Genomic DNA, 4,676 nt, shown 5'->3' with positions numbered 1-4,676 from the left:
TTCCGGCAGGAGCCGGCGCTCCAGATATCGCGAGATCACGTGTGTCTTCCGTCTTTTCCGGTTCTCGTCGCTCTGTCGTCAAGGTGACAGGTTGCCAGGAAGCCGGAGGTGACCCTGACCTTGGAGCTACAGCAAAAGGTAGCGGGGAGCGGGGAGGGACAGTTTCCTGATTTACAACCAGAGTCCAGAAGGCAGTCCCTCGCCTGCCTCGCCTGTGTTTCATGTTTGTTTTCATATTTTGACCATTCCATCCCCGTTACCATCTCCCATGCCCATCCCTTACTCACTGATCCCCTTCTTAACAAGCCCCCCCCCCCTTTTTTGTAATAGGACCCACGGAGGAGTTTTGTTGATTTTGAGACAGGGTTTCTCTGTGTAACTGCCCCGACCGTCCTAGGACTCGCTTCGTAGACCAGGCTGGCCTCGAACTCACGTGGAATTTAAGGCGTGCATCACCTCGGACTGGCCAGAATCCCCTGAATTTAATAGGGTAACTTGCAAGGATTGGTGGGGGATTATTTATTGGAATATGAACAATTTACAAATGAATGTTTTTATATTTATTTATTTATTTATTTATTTTAGTTTTTCGAGACAGGGTTTCTCTGTGGTTTTTGGAGCCTGTCCTGGAACTAGCTCTTGTAGACCAGACTGGCCACGAACTCACAGAGATCCGTCTGCCTCTGCCTCTGGGATTAAATGCGTGGGCCACCACTGCCCCGCTAAATTTTTTTAAAATAAATTTTTTTAAAAAACACTGTGGAGCTTCAACCCGTGTGTACCTGCTTCCCCAGCTTCCTTGTCTCATACTCTAGTCATAACTGCATGACTCCACCCTTCCCTAATTTTGAGTTTCTGCCAGGTCTCACTTTCATTTTTCTTTTCTTTTCCATTTTTTTTTAAAGATTTTTATTTATTATGTATACAGGGTTCTTCCTGCATGTATCCTGCAGTACAGAAGCGGACACCAGATCTCATTACAGATGGTTGTGAGCCACCATGTGGTTGCTGGGAATTGAACTCAGGACCTCTGGAAGAGCAGCCAGTGCTCTTTACCTCTGAGCTGTCTCTCCAGCCCCTCACTTTCATTTTTCTATCTGTGTAGAATGTTGGTTCTCCTACCTCCGTCTAAGCTCTTTTACTCCAATCAGTGGTTCTCAACTTGGGAGTCACGTATCAGATATCCTGCATAAGAGATATTTTTACATTATGATTCCTAACAGTAGCAAAATTGTAGTTACAGTAGAAACACAGTGAAACAATTTTACGGTCTGGGGTCACCACAACTTGAGTGAATGAAAAAAAAGAAAAAGGAAGGAGCTGTCTGCTACCAGGTATGATGGAGGAAAAGGTTTATTATATATAAAGGGAGAGCGTAGGTGGAGGCAGGGACATCTGGGAAAGTCCAGAGTGAACATGGCCAGGCTGAGCTGGACCATGTGAGAAGAGAGGAGGAAAGAGAGCAAGAGAGGGGCAGCCTGGGCTAAGACGTTGGCCAAGAGATCAGCAGGGTAAAGGGTAGATCAAAGGGGTCAAGTAGCCAAAATGGTTGGATTATATAGGGAAGGACAGCCACCGTGTTTAGAGTAAGGGTGGGGTATGCTAGCCATACCCTGTAACAGGTAGGCACTGAGGGATGCTGGGAGAATCTGGCAGCCAGGCCCACTTTGATATATTAAATAGGCACCTCAGCCTTTTGTCCTGGGTTTGAGACCTAACAATCAGGAACTGTATGAAGGGGTTACAGCCTTAGGAAGGTTGAGAACCCCTGCTTCTAAGTAATTTGAACCACGGTTGCTATGTATTGCTCCAGATGAAATGGCTACCCCATTCGTATGAGTGTATAAGAAACATTAAGTGTCTACCTTTTCTATCAAACACTGTAAAACTTGTGTTTACAACAAGGAATTCAATTTTTAAGATCTCCCCTGACTTGTAAAACATTTGTGAAAATCTTTTAACCCCCAACCTAATAAATCCTTGTTCCATTGGAGTGGTGTCTCTTTTTGAAGCCTAGCTTATTCTAACACAGGTGATACAGGCCCTTCGTTGTGGCATTGATTCCAGCCTGTCACATTTTATCCAAAAATTTGGTCTTGTTATTCCTCTTATTAGACCCTGCCAGTGGTTCTGGTCCATATGCAATACATGAATATGTTTAGCAATGAAGCCTACTCTAACATGGTTTATTTTCTCCCCATGGTTTGGCTATCCTTAGAATTGTCTTTCTGATACCTATACATGTCTTTTGCCAGTGGAATTTGAAGGGCCTTAGAAACCTGGATGCCGCCAGGCAGTGGTGGCACATGCCTTTAATTCCAGCACTCGGGAGGCAGAGGCAGGTAGATCTCTGTGAGTTTGAGGCCAGCCTGGTCTACAAGAACTAGTTCCAGGACAGGCACCAAAGCTACAGAGAAACCCTGTCTTGAAAAAGAATTGCCATAGTCATGTTGTCTCTTCACAGCAATAGAAATCTAAACTACGACACCCTGTCTCAAGGAACTAAGGCAAAGAGTGGCTGAAGACCCCTGATGGCCAGCTCTGGACGTCACATGCACACACAAACACATGCGCACTGTGATGGTTTGAATAGGAATGTTCTCCAGAGACTCATTTGAATGCTTGGTCATTAGGGTGACACCACTTAAGAGGGATTAGAGGGTGTGGCCTTAGTTGGAGTGGCTGTGCTCTTGTTGGAGGTAGTGTGTCCCTGGGAGTGGACTTTGGGTTTCAGAAGCCCAAACTAGGCCCAGTGGCTCTTTCTTCCTGCTGCCTGTGGCTCCAGATGTAGAACCCTCAGCTCCTTCTTCAGCACCACATCTGCCTGCATGCTGCCATGCTCCCTGCCATGATGATAATGGACTAAAACTCTGAAACTGTAAGCAAGCCCCAATTAAATACTTTCTTTTATAAGAGTTGTTGTGATTGTGGTCTCTTCACAGCAATAGAACACTCACTAATACACACATACAACAAACACAATAGATAAATATGTAGCCCTCATGTGTATACATGAGTGTATATGCTTATTTCTTGACCCCATCCAGAGCCAGGGCTTTCTTTAAGTGGCAACCAGTAGTGACAATCAAGCCTAGATCTTTACCCTGAATACCATTTTCTGGGCCTGTATGCCTCCACTACCCCATTTTCAGTGGGCAATGGAGTTCAAACCTGGGGAGTATGCCATTCTCCCTCTTAGACATAGTTACACTGTCTCTCAGACAATGGTTCTCAACTGAGAACCACAGGGGTTGCATGGCAGATATTTACATTACAATCCATGATAGTAGCAAAATTACAGTTATGGAGTCGCAATGAAGATAATTTCATGGTTGGGGGTCACTACCACATGAGGAACTATAATAAAGGGTCACAACATTAGGAAGGTTGAGAGCCACTGCTTTAAAGGTTCCTAAGTAAGGCACTATTAGCTACACACATGGTGTGCAGACCCTTAAAACCATAACAGAGGCTTTTCTGGCCAGCCACGACTACACAGTGAGACCCTGTCCCAAAAATAAATAAGCACATAAGGTCCTTGGAAAAATAATTGAGACCCCCATGCTTGGACAAGGAAGATACAAGATAAGTCTAGGGTATCTTGTGTCACAAAACAGGAATTTTTCAAAGGATAACAGTGGCATATTGTCTTAGGACTTCTATTGCTGTGGAAAGACATCATGACTGTAATGGTCTGTCCTGTCCCTTTAAGAGACAAGCCCCCCCACTCCCCTCACCCACCCACCCCTGCTTCCACCGAAGCAAGCAGATCTTCCTTCTGCTTCTAGCCTGTGTTCTCTGCCCTGACTCTTCTCTTTGGAAGAGGTGGCTGAGGCCTCTTCTCTTCCCTCTTCCTCTCTCTCCCCCATCTCTGTTTCTCTCTCTCTCTCTCTCTCTCTCTCTCTCTCTCTCTCTCTTTCTCTCTCTCTCTCTCTCTCTCTCTGTGTGTGTGTGTGTGTGTGTCTCCCCCCCCTTCACTTTTACTGAATAAACTATACCCAAACTCATTCTGCATGGCGTGCCTATCTGTCTCTGTCTCTCACCCACTGCAACTCCTCCTGGGACTAGCCAACCCACCAAGGTCTCTCACCCGCTGCCTCCCACCCGCCTAGCAACCACAGAGGCCTCCGGTGGTGGGGCCCATCTGCCCCTCATGTCCTGCTGCTGCCCCCTCAGGGCATTATATAAGCTATTACACTGGTGTTCTGTGACTTGGCCAGACTCTCTCCATGTTCCCTCCCACCCTCAGGTGGGCTGGCTGAGGACATGTGGAACCCTGGGTATGTGCCTGAGCATTGACCTCTACACACACCAGCGACTTCTACACACATCAGCAGCTTTGGTGGCACGTTTTCCCCGTCCAGTCAGCTTAACCGTTTCTCCAAATCTGAGGAATTGACCACTGAGCTTCTGGAAATCCTCTGGTGTTCCTACAAATGGGGATTGCCCCCAAGCACAGCCTTCACGGCTACTGTTGAGCCCCTCGCTGACATTCATCTCTGGTTGCTTTCCATAGCTAAAACATGACCAAACTACCCGGGGTTAGTCCTCCCATGCTTGTACCTCACACGCTGAGCAAGGCGTTCACTTTGGTACCCAAGGTCCCTCAGATTTTGTTGTTGTTTTCTTTCTCTCTTCTTTTTCTTTCCTTTTGTTTCCTTCTCTTTTGGACTGCT

General features: G+C 46.5%; 1 long non-coding RNA gene across 2 annotated transcripts; it reads left to right on the top strand.

Annotated features, from left to right (window-relative positions):
• The first annotated feature begins 21 nt into the window (after positions 1-21).
• Positions 22-1,993, top strand: LOC148121656 (uncharacterized). Of its 2 annotated transcripts, none has more exons than XR_015738039.1 (2): positions 22-138; positions 365-1,993. It is a non-coding gene; the product is annotated as an uncharacterized LOC148121656 (long non-coding RNA). The 2 variants fall into 2 exon arrangements; XR_015738040.1 differs by having other exon boundaries at positions 43-138; positions 331-1,993.
• Positions 1,994-4,676: the final 2,683 nt, after the last annotated feature.

Source organism: Myodes glareolus, chromosome 6 (assembly GCF_982192425.1).
Source record: "Myodes glareolus chromosome 6, mMyoGla1.1, whole genome shotgun sequence".
Lineage (NCBI taxonomy): Eukaryota > Metazoa > Chordata > Mammalia > Rodentia > Cricetidae > Myodes > Myodes glareolus.
Note: the sequence above shows the minus strand (reverse complement) of the source record. Positions and strands in the feature narration are given on the sequence as shown.